At 58.0% G+C, this 16151-nt stretch overlaps 1 protein-coding gene across 2 annotated transcripts in view; it reads right to left on the bottom strand.

Annotated features, from left to right (window-relative positions):
- Positions 1-15455, bottom strand: part of CLIP2 (CAP-Gly domain containing linker protein 2) — an 80922-nt gene extending 65467 nt beyond the window's left edge. For both annotated transcript variants that reach the window (XM_060119972.1, XM_060119971.1), the window contains exon 1: positions 15108-15455. The gene's annotated coding sequence lies outside the window, so the exon portion shown is untranslated. The remainder of the gene's footprint in view (positions 1-15107) is intronic.
- Between the last annotated feature and the right edge of the window lie 696 nt (positions 15456-16151).

The raw sequence follows: 16151 nt of genomic DNA, 5'->3' as shown, positions 1-16151 counted from the left end.
CACTAAGCACACTCTAGCCTCAGGGCCTTTGCACATGCTGTTCCCTCTGCCTGGAATGCTTTTTCTTCAAATATCCAGTGTGTTGCTCATCTCCTCCAAGTATCTGCTCCAATGTCCCCTTCGAAGATTATAACCCCTTTCCAGCCCTCCCCTGCCTTGTTTTTCTCTACTGCATAAGGAAAAGACTTGAGTCTGTTTACTGTGGTATCCTCAGCACTGATGGGATGCCTGGTGCCTATAGGTGCTCAGGAAATCACTTGAATGGATGAATGATGCTGGCTTATGGGGATAAGAGGCCCAGGAGGCCACCCTCACCTCCTCAGGGCCCAGCCCTCAGGACTGAGTGGCTTGTAGTGATCATCCCAGCTGGCCGTCTGACACCACAGCTTTTCACGCAGCTGGTCTAGACTCCTCACTAGCCCATGTGCCCTCTGAGACAGGGACCAGGCATCATAACTGTGTCCGGCATTGGAGGCTCCCCAACCAGCCTTGCTGCCGATGACCCTGCATTTCCTCACCACTCGCCTGACAGTCTCCCACCTCCCAGACTCTGCCTGTGCCTTTTCTCCCACCTGCTTCACTTCACCTATTCCAACCACATAAGGAACACTTAACTCGATGCCTCCTCCTCCAGGAAGTCTCCCAGGACCTTTGACCCAGAGACCTCAGGATCACACACTGAGCCAAGGAGAGAGGATACCGTTCTCCTACCTTCATCATGCCTCCTGGGAGCCCACGGGTAACCCCAGGTGGGGCCACAGTCTCCTCTTTGAGAACCCAGCCCCAGCATGGTGCCTGGCACAGAGCTTGTGATTAGGAAACCCCGTATGAGAGCACATGTGCTACGGCCCAGAGGACAAAGGCCTTCAAGGCCACAAATCCCCAGGGACATTGTTCCCACGGGAGGCTTCTGGAGGCTCTCACAGTCACCCTCCTACCCTCTCAGACCCTGATGACCCAGCAGCATCCAGCGTGAGGAACCTATTGTGTGCCAGGCCTTATGTCCTGATGAGGCGGTGGTCACCTTACAGGAGGAACATCCGATGCGCAAAAGTGCAGGGTCGAGCCCAAAGTCACACATGGCTCAGCAGCTGGGCTGGAACCAGACCCAGGTCTAGCCCTCCGCCTCCCTACACTGCCTGGCCCAGGCCTGGAATAACATTTGTGAGACCCCTGGCCTCTGGGGAGAGCACCCACGTGCCTCACGGACAAAGGAGACCAGAGGAGCTGGCGGGAGAGAGAAGAACCAAGGCTGCATGACTTGGCCCACCCCAGTCCCACCCCTGCCCCTGTGCAGGCCTCCGGTGCTGGGGGAACACAGGGAAGGGGAGATGGAGAGAAGAATGGTGAACAGGAAGAGGGAGGAGGCCCCTTTATGACTCAGCCCTGCTTGTGGGACAGAGGAAGAGAGGGGTTTCTTGGAAAAAGCCGGGACGTGGGGATAAGTTGGCCTCTGGCCACACTGCAGCCGATGCAGGAGGCCTGGGAGGAAGTAGATTTCAGTCTCATGGAGTCCAAACCCCAGACCCACCAGGAGTGGCTGTGGGACCCTGGCTCAGCACGAGCCTCAGAGTCATCACCTGTAAAATGCGGGGGAAAGCACTGCTGCTGTGTGGGGAGCACGGATGAGCGAGTCCGTGAGACAGCCCCACAAATGTCCCCCTGTGCCCGGCACGCAGGGTGTGTGGAAAGGGCAGCATCACTACGATCTGGTCTCCATTACATTCTCCAAAGGCCCGGGATGCACACCCCGCCTCCCCTAGGGAGCCGGGGCCCCGACGAGGCGGGTGTGGGAGAGGCGAGCAAGGGCGGGTGGCGTTCAGACCAACAGGCCCCCTTTGTGCTGCCCTCAATTACCATTTACCAAAGACAAACCCGGGCTGCATTTCAGGGTTTCCATTTCAGCTGCTCTGGGGGTGGCGGGCTGCAGCTTCGGGGGCGGGGGATGAGGCCCAGGAACTTTCCACGAATCAGCGGCCCAGGGTGCGGCCCAACAGAAGGGGGAAAGATGCCAACTAGGACAGTGGAAAGCCCATGTCCTTGTGCCAGCGTCGCCCAGAGGGCATGGGAGGCGGGCACCAGGAAGCAGGCTCCCAGGACCAGACCTCAGCTCACAGACCTCGGCCAAGAGCCACACCCTGGGCTCTCTTGCTGCCCAGCAGACGCAGCTCTTCGGGGGGGGGGGGACTCCTCCTCCCCACCCCAGGGGTCCCAGCAGTTGGGGTGCCCATGCTCCCCCCACCTCCTGAGCCTGTGACCCATGTGCCGGGCTACATGTCAGCCAGAGATGGACTTAGTGTGGCCCCTGCCCACTCACTGCAAAAGCCCAAAGGCTCCAGACCACAGCAGCGCCACGGAGCGAAGAGGGTGGTGGGAGGCGTGCTGTAACTGGGAGCACGGGGTGGGGGGCTGGGTCCAAGCTGGGGAAACTACGGGGCACAGACTCCACTCTGCCAGGTCAACCAGACAGCTAAGGATTTAGACTGCCCAAAATGTGCAGCGGGTGGGTATCCAGGGACTGAAAGGGACACCTGGCGTGGGGAGGGGTCTCCCAATCATGCCCAGGCATCAGGCTGAGGGGATGAGAAGCCACGGAGGGCATCAGGCAAAGGATCCGACAGATCGAATGAGCATTTCGGCAAAACCTCTGGGAGCTAATGAGGATGACGGGGGTGCTGTGACAGACAGGGACTCCACGAGGCCTGAGCTGAGACAGAGGCAGGGGCTGGAGGGGGCAGAGCGGGGACAGATGCCAAGCAGGTGACAAGCACTGGTGGAGGAGGGCAGGTGGGAGGAGGTGGGGGGGAGGCAGGGCTGAGGACGGCAGAAGGCAGGAGAACCTCTCAACACCTGGAGGGACCTGGGAGCAGGAAGGGGCCAGGGTGGGGAGCTCATCTGGGGACAGGCTGGGTGTGAAGTGACTGAGGCCTGGGGCACCCACCTGGTGTGTAGTATATGGGGCTGGAGGCAGAGAAGAAAGGGACCAGAGGGCACCGACCTGACGGCACCCTGATGACAGCCGGGCCAGCTTTCCAGGAGAGGATGTCGTTAGGCTGGAGAGCAGCTGGGCCTCCCCAGTCATCAGGGAAATGCAAATCCACGCTGCAAGGAGATCCCCTTTCCCACCCAATCAGATGGGCGAAAAGTCAAAAAGCCAGGTGATACCAAGTTGCTAGAAAGACCTCGGGGAAAGGGCAGGTGGGCCAAGGGCTGGGCGAAGGGCGGGCACAGCCTGGGGGAACAGTGCAGGTGCAGTGGAGACTCGGCCGGGCACCTTGGCCGAGGGTCCTGGAGGCGCCTACATGGCACTTATCCACAGCATCCCACGCAACAGCCAAGAAATGCAGTTTGGGGGATGGGAACAGGGCCGGGGTTGGGCAACTGGGGCTTCATTTCTATCTGTAAGATTTGCTTCTTCCTCCTCCTCCTCTTCTTTTTCTTGTAGGCCATGCCAAATGGCAATGTGGGATCCTAGCTCCCCAACCAGGGGAGGGATCAAACCTGCCCCTCCTGCACTGGAAGCGCGGAGTCTTGACCGCTGGACCGCCAGGGAAGTCCCGAGATTTGCTCAAGTCCTGCAGGCTGTACATGGGAGTTCACTGTGCCCTGTCTATTCTTTTTGAGTGCCTCAAAAATTTAAGTAAAAAAAATTTAAAGACAGACACCAGGGGACGGGGAGAGGAAACAGTTCCTCCCCTCCCCATGCACACCCACCAAGAGGAATGGGGGGCAGGCCCCAAACAGACTGAACCCCATGGGTGCTGACCACCAGGCTCCCAAAGGCAGGCCCCTATGTGGGCGTGGCGCGGCCCCCCGCCAGCTGCCCCACGGGGCATCTCAACACTCCCGCCGGCACCAGAAACCCAGTGCTACCCCAACCCCCACAACCAGCAGGGGCCCCAAGGGCGAGTGTGACCAACGTCCCCATGAGCCTCAGCCCAGGCGGCACCCACTGCTTGTCCCATCCTGCTTGGAAAAGAGGCCCATTTTGTTCGCATGCGACTGCGGTTCAGGGAATTTTACCCATTGGTGAAGCGAGAATCCCCACGTGCAAGCAGAGAGCAGAGCTGGGACAGCCCCCGCTGCGAGTCCTGCCGCTCACACCAGCTGCCCCTCAGGCCTGGGAGAGCGGAGGAGACGGCGCCTGTCTGCCCGCGTCCCAGCCCCCCACCCACCCCTGCTCTCCCCCGGTCAGTGAGGCCGCGGGGCGGGCTGTGTGAGCCCAACATTCACACAGGGGCCGGCCAGCAGCAGGAGATGGGACGGGAGACCCCAGGAAGAATGGGGTGGTGGTGGGCCCGGCTTGGGGCCCCGAGTCGCCCTGGGAGTACCCAGGGGCCTGGCGGCCATCCAGAACCAGCGTGGGGAAGGGACCCAGCCAAGCCTCACAGCAGGGCTGGGGCAGGAACCCAGGCCACACCAGCTGATGTGGCTTCAAGGACGGGGAGAGAGGATGACGCTGGGAAGACGGCAGGGCATGCGTGCCAGCAGCTCGGACATGGGGTGCAGGAGCACCCACGGGGCTGAGCGGGGAAGGACAGACCAATCTAAGAGCACCGGTCGACTCCCCTGCTTCCCTGGCACCTGCCGGGGGGAGACAAGCAGGGGCTGAGGCCGGAAGGCTGGCATCCAGTCCCACACACTCACCATCCTACCATCCTCATGGCCTCTGAGCTCAGGGCTGTGGTTCTTACTTTGTAAAGTCAGTTGGTATCTTCTGTGTCCTGCCCACCCCTGGGGTGACTGCAGAGCCCTGGGAAGGGCCATCCTGTCAGTCCTACCTGAGCTGGACACACTGGGGTGTGGCCATCCTCCCCTCGAGCTTGGAGTTCAGATCCTGTCTCCCGGCAAAGGGGATCAGGGCTGGGAATTGGTTAGGACTCCGTGCTCTCACTGCCGAGGGCCAGGGTTCGATCCCTGGTCGGGGAACTAAAATCCCATAAGCCATGTGGGGCAGCCAAAAAAAAAAAAAGAAAAAAAGGATCAGGGCTGTGTCAGGTCTAGGGAGGGGAAGGAACGTCAATATACTTCCCTGTCTTACACACATGCATGCACGCAAACAGTTGGCATGCTCAGAACCAGGGCACAACCATGGCCCCAGAACCCACTCCTGGCTGTGTGGCCACCCACGGCCCCAGCAACTGGACATCTGTAGCCCTCCTGCTACTGGCCCAGGACACTGGGCAGGCATCACCCTGGCTCTGCTGGATGGGGTCCCTCATCAGGCCCAAAAAGAAGGGCTGGGGAACAACGCACCTCAAGTTGCCCCCAGACCCACCTTTATTCCCATTTCACAGAATGGGAAAACTGAGGCCCAGGGCACAGGAGTGAAGCAAACAGGACAGTGAGAGTCAGCTGCCCAAATGAAGAAAACCTGTGCTGGCCAAGAAGGTCCTTGAGACCAGACAGAGTCAGAGGCCCAAGGAGGGGAGGGGCCTGCTGAGGTCACCCAGCGATCAGGGGAACAGGAAGGAACGGGCTCTGGTATCCTGCCTTCCAGGCCAGGATGCTGACCCAGTCATCTTTCACTACTGCCTCCTTCACTTCTGGTTTCCATGGCAGCCCTATCCAACACATCTAGGCCAGGGCAGCTGCAGGAAAGTCACCCCCATCTCCTGGGTTCTCCTCCCCAACCCAGCCTGTCGGGGTGGAATTTGCACACGCAACTAAAAATTACCCCTGAGCAAAGGAGAGTCTTTACAATAAGTGGTGCTGGATCAAATGGACAGCCACATGGGAAAAAAATCATGCTCCCTTCTGTGGCTGGCAGAGTAACGGCCCCATCCCCAGTACTCGTGAACGTGTCAGTTTACGTGGCAAAAGGGAATTAAGGTTGCAGAGAGAACAGTTGCTAATCAGCTGACCAGACAGAAGATTATTCTGAATTATCCAGGCAGACTCAATGTAATCACAAGGGTCCTTATATGTGGAAGGGGGTAGGCAGGAGAGAGAGAAGCAAAGAGATGGCAGCCTGAAAAGGACCCGGTCTAACATTCCTGGCTTTGAGGATGGAGGCAGGGGCCAACAGCCAAAGGATGCGGGAGGCCTCTAGAAGCTGGAAAAGGCTTCTAGAAACAGATTTTTCCTTAGAGCCTCTAGAAGGAACACAGCCCTGCTGACATCCTGCTTTTAGCCTGGTGAGATCCATTTCAGACTTCTGACCTCCAGAAGTGTAAGATAATACATTTATGTTGTTTTAAACCACTAAGTCTGTGGTCATTTGTTATAGTAGCCACAGGAAACTAATACACGTACTTCACATCGTACACAACAATCAACTCCAGATGGACAGCAGATCTAAATGTGAAAGGTAAAACAATACAGTTTTCAGAAGTAGACATGAAAGAAGATCTGCCTTAACACTGGAGCAGGCAAAGATTTCAACCCAGGAAGTGTTGAAAATAAGGGAAAAGATGGATAAACTGGACAATATTTAGAGCTTCCGTGCATCAAATGATACCAATGGGGGTAGGTGGGGAGGGAGAGAGAGAAAGAATTGGTAATTCCTGTATTGTACAAAGGATTCCTATTCAGAATATGGAAATAACTCCAAAAATCGAGTTAGAAAAATCAGCAAAAGACTTGAACAGGCACTTCACCAAAAAAAAAAAAAAGGGGGGGGGGTCGGTAATCAAAAGACCAATAAACAGGTGAAAAGATGTTCACCTTCATTAGCCACCATGACAACACTACATCCACCGGAATGTATAAAATGAAACACGGACCACACCAAGTGTTGGTGAGGATGTGGAATATCCAGAACGCTCACGCACTGCTAGTAGGAGTGGAAGTTGGTGTAAGCAATGTGGAAAACAGCCTGGCATTACACACTAAAGCTGAGCATGACCCAGCAATCCCACTCCTAGCTATGCCACCACAGAAAAGTGCACATACATGCACCAAAAGATATGGACTATTCCTAATACTCCCGAACTGAAAATAAGCCAAATTATCCCTCCATCAGAATGAGTAAATAACTGGTGGTTTATTCACACAATGGAATAAAGCACAGCAATGAGAATGTACAAACTATCAGTACAACCACATGCAACAATATGTATGAACCTTGTGACTCTTGAGTGAAAGAAGGCAGATGTAAAAGTGCTTAGAGTGTGACTGTATGCTTCCATTTAAAAAGAAGTTCAGGGGCTTCCCTGGTGGCGCAGTGGTTGAGAGTCCGCCTGCCGATGCAGGCGACACGGGTTTGTGCCCCGGTCCGTGAAGATCCCACATGCCGCGGAGCAGCTGGGCCCGTGAGCCATGGCCGCTGAGCCTGCGTGTCCGGAGCCTGTGCTCCGCAACGGGAGAGGCCACAACAGTGAGAGGCCCGCGTACCGCAAAAAAAAAAAAAAAAAGAAGTTCAGGGCTTCCCTGGTGGCGCAGTGGTGGAGAGTCCGCCTGCCAATGCAGGGGACACGGGTTCGTGCCCCGGTCCGGGAAGATCCCACATGCCGCGGAGTGGCTGGGCCCGTGAGCCATGGCCGCTGGGCCTGCGCGTCCCATGCCTGTGCTCTGCAATGGGAGAGGCCGCAGCAGTGAGAGGCCCGCGTACTGCAAAAAAAAAAAAGAAAAAAAAAAAGAAGTTCAAAGGCAGGCAAAATTTATTAATGGTGCTAGAAATCAGGGAAGGGGGTCACACTTGGGTGGCCTGGAGAAGGGATGAACCAGGCAGGGGGCCATGGTTACCAACAGGGCCAGCCAGGGCTGCTGGTGGAGGGGAAAGAAGGGGGGAGGAGGGGCAGAACTTGGTGGTCCCAGGGGTGAGGTCAGTCACTAAACCTCTCAAAGTCAGTGTTTTCTTTTATTGCTTCCAGAAAGGCACTCCCCACCTCAAAGCTCCCCGGCCACCAAATTCTGGCGGAGTGCCACCGCCACCCCATGCACACTCTGTCACATCTCCAGGCCTTTGCACATGCTGTTCCCTCTGCTAGAATACCCTTCCTCTCATTCGTTGGCATAATCCCTAGCCTCTCTCACTGAGAGCAGCTTTAAAGGGCAGGTTCTTTGCATATCTTGTTGGTTTCAGGACTCGCGGTACCTAGGACAGCGCCCAGCACATAGAGAAGCTCAAAAGATGTCTAACGAATACATGAATGAATGAAATACACTCCTCTGCCTCCATCATCCTTCCCATGTTGACTTGGAGGCCCACAATAGCTTGTCACACCCCATGGCCACACTCACTGCTTGGAGCTATCTTTGGAAAGGACAGAGAGGATTAACTCACATTCTTCTGAATCCCAGCACTGAGCACACCCGGCACAGAGCCAGTGCTCACCAGTAGATCCAACAAGCAAAGAATCAGGTAGTGAGCTCCCTGTCTCTGGAGGAATCAAGTAGAGACTGAGGCCTGCTCTCAGAGTGGGTTCCTGCTGCCCTGAGAGGCTCTCATGAGCTTGCACAGCTATCATTACTGTCAGTAACATTAACCAGAACCTGCTGAGCCCTGCCCCACGCCCCCAGGGCTGCTGCGCCTGACTCTGAACCTGTGCAGTGTGCTGGGTGTGGCGGTTCAGAGGGGATGAGGCTCTATCCCCTGCCAAGCTGTTTCAGCCCAAGGAATTCCCAGACCAGTAACATTTGTTCTGCTGCAGGCATGTCAGAGCCCTTTACAGATATTAACCTGTTCAGTCTTCACAGCAGCCCTGTGAAGAAGATACTGTTGGGAGCTCTACAAACAGGGAAACTGAGGCCCAGAGCCGGCAAGTCGCTTGCCCGGGATGACACAACTGAGCAGCTGCAGGTGGGATTCGAACTCAGACCCTCTGGCCACGGAGTTCACTTTTTTTTAAATTAAGTTACTAATTTATTTTTATTTTTGGCCACGCTGGGTCTTCATTGCTGGGCATGGGCATTCTCTAGTTGCGGCGAGTGGGGGCTACTCTTGGTTGCGGTGTGCGGGCTTCTCATTGCGGTGGCTTCCCTTGTTGTAGAGCACGGGCTCTAGGCACACGGGCTTCAGTAGCTGTGGTGCGCGGGCTCTAGAGCGCAGGCTCAGTAGTGTGGCGCATGGGCTTAGTTGCTCTGCAGCATGTGGGATCTTCCCTGACCAGGGCTCGAACCCGTGTGCCCTGCACTGGCAGGTGGATTCTTAACCACTGTGCCACCAGGGAAGCCCCGGAGTTCACGTTCTTAACCACTGCTCTTTACTTCCACAGAACTGGGACCAATGCTCCTCCAGGCACAGGGTTGCAGGAACAAGGGCACAGATTTAAGCAAGAGGTCATGAGGGTGCCCCACGGCCCTGGGTGCCAAGGCCATGGTCCGCAGCACCTCTGCCAGCTGGCCTGGCCCCCACCCGCCTCTGGCCTGTTTCCTGGGACCCCTCCCACCCAGCACCCTGATTCCAGCTTCCCTGAACTTCTCACTGCTCCTGAAGACACCCCAGCCCATAGCCTGTTCTGCTGGAATGCCTTCACCCCTCTTCTGCCCCTTAGCCAAGCCCTGGAGCCAAGTGGGTGTGTCCAGAGCTCTCTGCACACCCCTGTATCGTAGTCCCTGAGGCTTCCTAGCAGGATGGGGATTCTCCAGCAGGGACCAGTCTGGCTCCTGGCTCACGAGGTCTCACCCACCCCTGGAGCCCATTAGGCTCTCAAGGAGGGGGCTGGCTGTGAGCCTCAGCCCCAGCTCTTGGCTCCCACAGCTGCTGGTAAGGACCCTCCAGGAGGAGGATTAGAAAGATCAGAAGGTGGCTGCCTTCCTCCAGCCCCCCACCCCCGCATTCTAGATGCTGGTTCACGGGGACCCTACCCCAGAACGAGGACCACCCTGTCCAGCCCTTCCCTGGGGCTGCTGCCCCTCGCTCAGGCTTTCACGTTATATACAGCGGCAGCTTACACGAGACAACCTGACAATGCGAAGACACTCCAAACTCCTTATCCCCCTCGATCCAGCTGCTAGAGAGCTCAGAGTCAAATTACCGCCGATAGAAGGTGCCGAAGCTCCTCCAGCTTCATCTGATGTTTGCTACCCAGGGTTTCTCCTTGCTCTGATTTTCTCACATCTTTTTCATCTCGTTATACTGCATTTATCTTTGTAAATCACCTCGAGTCCTTTCTGGAATCCGACAAAGAACACACGAGACCCTTTCAGAGGCCTTCCCTCCTCTGCTCTGAGTTCCCAGTGCCCAGCTGAATGTGAGCTGACTGAGCGAACTTACAAGCAGATGAAGTTAAGCAGGGAACAGTCTACAGCAGAAAAGGGAACGGCAGGAGCGGAATCAGGATACAAGGTAGCAAAAAAGAAAAAAAAAAAAAATCGGAAAACACCAAATGTCATTCCCTCCTTCATCGCAGGGTCCAACAACCAGATGCCCGACTTCACAGTGGACTTGGAAGAATGGTGGGCTCCACGCTGAACCCCACCCCCGCCGCCGGACACTCGACACCCGGCCACCCAAACTTCTTCACTTTTCTCTCCCTGTGCCCATATGGAAGGCACTCCCTACCTACCCAAGTCCACCCACCCTTCGGGACGCAGCCCAGTCCTTTTCCCCCAGACAGTCTCCTCAGCCTTCCCACACACCCCGTGCCCTGCCCGAGCAACCCTCGCTGGGACTTGAACCACTCCCGGGGCAATGACCCCACTGGGCAGGGAGGCTCTTCTGCTCTGGCCTTAAAATGTTGCTCAAAGATGCTGATGTCGTTTACACTTTCAGGAAGGGGGCTGATGTCTTCCTAATTCAGCAAAAGCTTCTCAAAGGCAGGGCCCAAAACTAAGGTGTACTGTGTTCCCCCCACACTGAGGGGCTGGCTTCCGCCCAGCCGTCACCCTCGACGCTGCAGGTTGGAGGGCAGGACTGGGGCACCCCGGGGAGGAGATGGGTGCAAGCAGGAGCGGATCAGCCCTGGACACCACAGCGTCACCTCCTTAGGGAGGAGAGATTAGAAAACCAGGCCCTCGTTGTGAGCCTCAAATTCCCCCCTCTCAGGGTGAAAAGGCCAAAAAGGCACAGATGGAAGTGAATGAGGAGTGGGCGTCTGTCTCTCTGGGCTGCAGCTGGAGTCAAAGGTAGGTTCCAGGGATGGAGCCAGAGCTGCTCCGGGAAGACGGAAGCCAGTAAGTGCACGAGGCCCCAAATTTATGCCTTGTTAATAAAAACCACCTGATATGCTCTACTTTCTATTCAGAGGGATAATGTTTCATTATCATTTTGAAGCGTGTCCTCTGAAAACTTGAGTTCTGTGTTACTGTTTCTGTGAGCCTGGCAGCACAGCCCAGAGGAAGGAGTGGTGGGACAGGGGGGGTCCCCTGCCAGCAATCGCCACCCCCCCACACCAGTTCCCAGGCGCTGAAGGGAGAGCACATCCTCTGCCCCTGAGCCCAGGGCGGGGCGGGGGGGCGGGAGGCCTGCAGTGGGCTGCCAGGGACAGCGAGGCCACCACTCACCCATTCTCCCCAGCACACACCCCACGTCATAACTGCAGCTGACACTGTACCAGCTGTGCCCAGCACTGTCTCCCGCTCCCAGCCCCAGAGGCCACGTGGCCTGCCCCGACCAGCGGAGGGGATGGGGTGGGCGCCCTCACCCAGGCTGGGCCCATCCGGCTCTCAGGCACCCAGAGACTGAGGGGAGTGCCCCGGGTGGTCCTGGGGCCTCAAGCTGAAGCCACCATTCAGGGCGGCCATGCAGAGAGAGCAGCCTACAGGGAGAGGAGAAGAGACAGGCGCTGGGAGAGGATGAGAAAATGAAACCACAGTCCAGAGAGAGGAAAGTCGGAGGAGGGGCTGCCTGCCAGCTTCCCGGGTCCTGGGGGAGCCAGGCTGAGCCAGGCCGCCTGCAACTGCTTCCTGCAAAGTTCCTTTCCTCTCAACTCCCCTTTCGCTTAACCTAATTGGAGGTGGTTCCTGTTCCCTGCGACAAAATAATCCTAAGACATGTGTCAGGGCCCTCCCCCCTCTTCCAGCTCAGGGCCAGGCCTACCCATCAAGCCAGGGTCACTGGTCAGTTTATAAAAGGTGAGGCCTGTCTGGGTAGAGCCTTACTGGGAAGGCAGGGCACAGCCATCTGGGGGTGGGCCCTGAGGGCCAGATAGTGTCTGGATTTTGTACTTGAGCCAATGGATGGAGGTGTTTGAGGAAGGCACCGCCAAAACCTTGCTTTCAGAAAATGAACCAGGTAGGTAGGTGGGTGTGGTGGGGGAAGGAAGCAGGTCTCCCAAGCACACAGTTGGTGTTTAACAAATGTGTGGAGGGCAAACAGGGAAATCTCTCCACATCTTGATTTCCTCATCCGTAAAATGGAGGCAATGGTATCAAGATATCCACAAACTAATACAGGCACTCAGAGCTTCAAACAGTTCCTGGCAGAGTAAGCATTCAATATGCATTGGGTTTGTTTTTTTTTTAACCTATAGGAAGGCTGACATTTTCCCCAAGGACCACCAGGCAGGTGCTTTGGTCTGAATGTGTCCCCCCCAACCCCACTTCATAGGTTGAAATCCTACCCCCCCAGGGAGACAGTATTAGGAGGTGGGGCCTTTGGGGGGTGATTAGGTCATGAGGGTGCATCCCTCATGAATGGGATTAGTGCCCTTGTAAAAGAGACCCCCAGAGAGCTCCCGAGCCCCTTCCACCACGTGAGGATACAAAAATAAATGCAACTCAGAAGAGGGTCCTCAACCATGCTGGCATGCTGATCTCAGACTCCCAGCCTCCAGAGCTGTGAGAAATAAATGTGTTGTTGATAAGCCACCCAGTCCTAGTATTTTGTTAGGACAGCTCAGACTAAGATAGCAGGGAACCAGGAGGGGTGAAGAACGCAGCTTCTCTCCTCTGGGTGTTGAAGCAGAGGTAGGGTAGGTGGCATCAAGAGGGCAGGATCAATCTTTAGGGTGGCAAGGCCAGGGAGGAAAGGTCAAGAGAAAACTGTCCCCTACATCGTGGACCAGAGCAGAAGGAGCAAGGATGGCCAGGGCTGTGGGGATGGTGGCCTTCCCATCACCAAGGGAGGCTGGACCAGAGCAGAGAGAACAGCCCAGGGAAGAGGCTGCATTGAAGCAGAGAACAGCAGGGCCTTGGGCAGGGCTAAAGGCAGGACTACCTGACAGTGGACAAACAGCTGGGGAGGGGATGGGCCATTCGTGGGTATGGATGGAGGCTGGAGGGCCACCTAGTACAGTGGCGACAACTAACACCGGGCATTCTCTCCATCACAGTACACACTTTGCACACATCCATCCATTCAATTCTCTCAACAACCCTAAAAGGTAGATACCTTAAGTATCCTCATTTTATAGATGGGGAAATTGAGGCAGAGAGAGGTATAGTGACTTGTCTGAGGTCACACAGCTAGTAAGTGGCAGGGCTGGGCTTTGAACCCAGGCTGTCAGGCTCCAGCATCCAAACTCTTAATCGCCAGAGTGGACAGCAGATGCTGAAAAGGGATTAGTGCCTCTGTGGGTGGCACCCCTTGGGATTTCAGGCTCTGGATACAAATTCCAGGCACCTCCTTCCCAGCCTGCTGGCTGCACCTGCGGGCTTACGGGTACACAGTCCTGTGTGCTGAGGCTCCCCCCAGGTCTCCTCTGCCAGACTCTTCTGCCTTTGAAACTCAACGTCCCATCCCCCTCCACCTGTCCCAGAGCCTGTATCCCAACACCCCTCCCAGGCCAGGCACTGCAGATGCCAGTGCATCCGGGGATGATGGAGAAGGGCGTCTAAGGAGCCCCACCTGGGAAAGTAGGAGGGACAGAACAATCCCTTCCCTCAACAGAACCTCCCTTGCCTTAAACCTCATGCCCCAGTCACCCAAATCCTTTGCTGCTCCTCTCAGCCACCAGCCACCAGGGCTCCTGCCTCCTTTTCTGACTGACTTCTATCCCCTGCCAATGCTCTTTCCCCTCCCTCAAGCCCCCCTGGCATCCTGACAGCAAACTTCTACAGTGAGCTCTATCAAGCTCCCTGCTCCACCCCATCCTCCAGGTGTCCCTCCTCTGTGCTCCCAGCTCCCCCATCACTGCACTCATCAAAGGCTGCTGGGCTGTGCTCCGTGGAAGCAGTGAGGGTACCTGTCAGCCCCTGGCAGTGCGGGGCCAGGTGACAGAAGCTGGATGAATGAAGGGCTCATTGTTTACATTACAACGGGTTGGAAGTCTTGCCCCACGTGGTACTCCCTGCACCCTCCCCCTCCTCTGCCCACAACCCTAAGCCAGCACCACCCCCACTAGCCTCCCTGGGCATCTTACAGGGGGGAGGGCAGCCCCCCCATATTGGACTCCTACTTCTCACCCAGAAGGGAGAGGCGGCATCTCAGAGGTTGGGGGATTCGCAGCTGGGTGTGTGACTCCCCACAAGGTGCCCCCTCCTATCCTGGGTGGGGCTGGGACTTGCATGGCAGTGCCCAGTGGGCACCCGCCCCGCCCAGGTCCTGCCTGAAGGACCCAAACGGGCGGGCCCTGGAGGCCCAGCGAAGCATCCTCCGCGCGGCCACGGCCCCTCCCTGTGGGGAGGGCAGAAAATGTGCTGCCTCACCAGCCATGAGCGCCAGCATGGGGGGGGGCCACCCTTGCGGAAAGCCGCCCCACCCCAGTCTCCCCCTAACCCCCTCCGCCATGCACTTCAACCAAGTTGTGCAAAGGGCATTGGCCAGGCGACCCCGGCCAGCGGAGCTGGGGCTCCGTGTCCTCCCAGATCCTGGGGCTGCGTAGCCGCGCCCACCAGGCTCACCCCACCACCACCCTCACCCCACCCCCCTCCGCCGGGCCTGTGAGCCCAGAGCCCCGCGGCGCGTCCAGCCGCCCAGCGCTGCCCTTGGGAGGAGGAACGGGCGGCTCCCCAGTATATGTGCCGAAGCCCTGTTGGGGGCACCGAGGGTGCCGGTGATGCCTTCACCGAGAGGACCCGCAGCCCGGGAAGGGTCCGCCAACACCAGCAGCGCCCCCTCCTCGCCTGCAGGCGACGGGGAAGTTGGGGGTGCACCCAGGACCAGCTCCCGCTCACACCCACCCGCCAGCCCCCGACCCTTGGACCTCCCCCACGCCCCGAAAATGCCTGCGGGCCGGCCGCCCCGCTTCGGACCAGGCCGGGGCTACCGCGGCCTCCCGCATCCCTCGGTCCTTTGTTGCCCATCGAGCCCCCTCCCTCGGGGTCCCTCCGGTTGCTCCTACCTTCGCTCTTCCAGCAATAGGCTGAGCGGCTGGTGGCCGGGCACCCGGCCCCCTCCTCTCCCGGCCGGGGCGCCGCGGGGACAGAGGATGCTGCGGCCCCTCCCCGCGCGCCTCTGCCCACCGGCTGCAGCCCCTCCTGGCGCCCGGGGCTCTGCGTTCGCGCTCCGGGCCCGGGCCTCGCGCCGCGTGTGCGACCGGCCGAGCAGCGGCGGGAAGGCGGGAGGCGCTGACCCTGGCAGCCCCGGCCGCCGCTAACCCTGGCAGCCCCGGCTGCTGCCTGCGCTCCCGGTGGCCGAGCGGAGCGGAGCTGAGCGGGAGCGGAGCGAGCGGCCGGGCTCCAGGAGGGAACAAAAGGGGCCGGCGCTAGGGCGGGCGCGGGAGGGCGGGGCCTGGCGCGGCGGGGGTCAGGCGCGCGCTCGCGCGGCCTCGCGTTTCTCAGGCTGCGGCGCCGCGCCGCAAGGGGGCGGGCGGGCGGAAAACGGAGTGGAACCTTGTCCACCGCTTCCAGCGACAGTCAAACGTGGGGCGTCCGAGGCGCGGCAGCCCCCACCTCAGCTCTGGGCACCTATTGGTGCTTCAGTCGTGTTTGGCGGAAGAGCATCCTTCAGCCTTGCTCTGCTCACAAGGATGTCCCAGTGCACTGCGAGAGATGGAAGCTCGGGAAGCTGCGGAGAAGGTTGGGGAGGTTCCTGGAGCTTCCGGGAAGGCTTCACAGGGGAGGTGACTTTTGAACTGGACCGGAAGGGATGAGGAGGAGACAGGGTAGCTGACGTGCGAACTCCAGGTCTTACTGAGCTGTCTTGAGGCTAAAACGGGTGGGGACAAATGGCACGGATGTCTTGGTGATTTTCTCCCAACACTAGTTTGGAAAAAGTGGTACTCAAGATACAGATTGAACCCTGCACCATCCTCCCCCGGCAGCAGCTGACTCCTACAATATCAGAGGATTGGGATAGCTACCCGCCTACCCCACATCCCCTACCCTCCACCCCCTCCCAGGGAGGTCAAGGGCAGAGGCTAAGTGGCCGTCCAGGGATGAGAAGT

Source organism: Mesoplodon densirostris, chromosome 16, assembly GCF_025265405.1.
Source record: "Mesoplodon densirostris isolate mMesDen1 chromosome 16, mMesDen1 primary haplotype, whole genome shotgun sequence".
Taxonomy (NCBI): Eukaryota; Metazoa; Chordata; class Mammalia; order Artiodactyla; family Ziphiidae; genus Mesoplodon; species Mesoplodon densirostris.
This window is presented reverse-complemented; position numbering and strand designations above follow the sequence as displayed.